This window comes from Propithecus coquereli, unplaced genomic scaffold (genome assembly GCF_000956105.1).
Source record: "Propithecus coquereli isolate 6110/MARCELLA unplaced genomic scaffold, Pcoq_1.0 Scaffold11, whole genome shotgun sequence".
Lineage (NCBI taxonomy): Eukaryota > Metazoa > Chordata > Mammalia > Primates > Indriidae > Propithecus > Propithecus coquereli.
The window spans coordinates 292,010-293,117 of NW_012134969.1; positions in this window are offsets into that span (position 1 = coordinate 292,010).

Consider the following 1,108-nt stretch of genomic DNA (forward strand, 5'->3'; position numbering starts at 1 on the left):
AACAAAAAATAATGAGAAGATTATGATTGCTTTACTTTAAAAAATATTTGTCACGTTTGATTGTGGATGGCTAGATTCTCATATCAGCTTCTGAATATATGTTGTAAAATGCCATGTTGAGTTTCATAATTGAAGAAAATCAGGGCTCAGACAAATATATAATTGGAAAAGGAAGGACTTCAGAGACTACATGAAAGGGTCTTTGGGAGACCACCATGCACAGTTTAAGAATTTATTAAAATGTTAAATACAACTCACACATTAACTATGGAAATATGTTTAATTTGTAAAAGTTATCTTTCAGATAGAGTATGTGTATGCTAAGAGTAAGACTGAACCAAAAAGTTACTGCCATTGTGAATTCTTTAATTCTTCTAGCTAAAATAGTCCCAATAAACACCTCCAGCACAATATGTAAAATTTTGGCATTAATTGTCTCTCTCTGTCAGGAATCCTATCTTTCTTTTTTGTTTTCCAAAGTACCTAATATAAAGCCTTGCATGTAATAGGATCTTGGCAGTTTTAAATAAACATTTAATATTGATGTAGCTCTTACAAAGCATGATCATCAGACTAAGCATTATGTATTACAAGCTATATGCTATCTTAAAATGGCATGGTTTTTGTTGTTTTTTCTTTCCCCCTTGGAAATAAAAGGTAAATAGGCATGCAGCATTTTATCAATGACCTGTGGGAAAAAGGCATATTTATCAATGATATGTTATGTACTATCATTTTCTTTTCTTCAATAATAAGCTGTGACTTCTGATTTTATTGCCTGTGTTGTAATTTCAACTATTAATAGTAATTTTATTTTTCTGTACATTAATTATATGATATTGTTTTATGTACATGGCATTATGTGAATTGGTCTCCTTGATATTCCCATTTTAATGAATAATTTATCACGTAATATTGCTCTGAATTAGCACACTTTGAAGACAATTCTTTTGGAAAAATCAACACTTCCCCATAAAGATCACCATAGTTTGTTGAGAAAATGTGTATAGATGGAAAGAATGATAATGCTCTATCCTGATACTATCCAATAGAAGTATAATGTGAGCCACATATATTATTTTAAATACTCTATAAGCCACTTCAATGT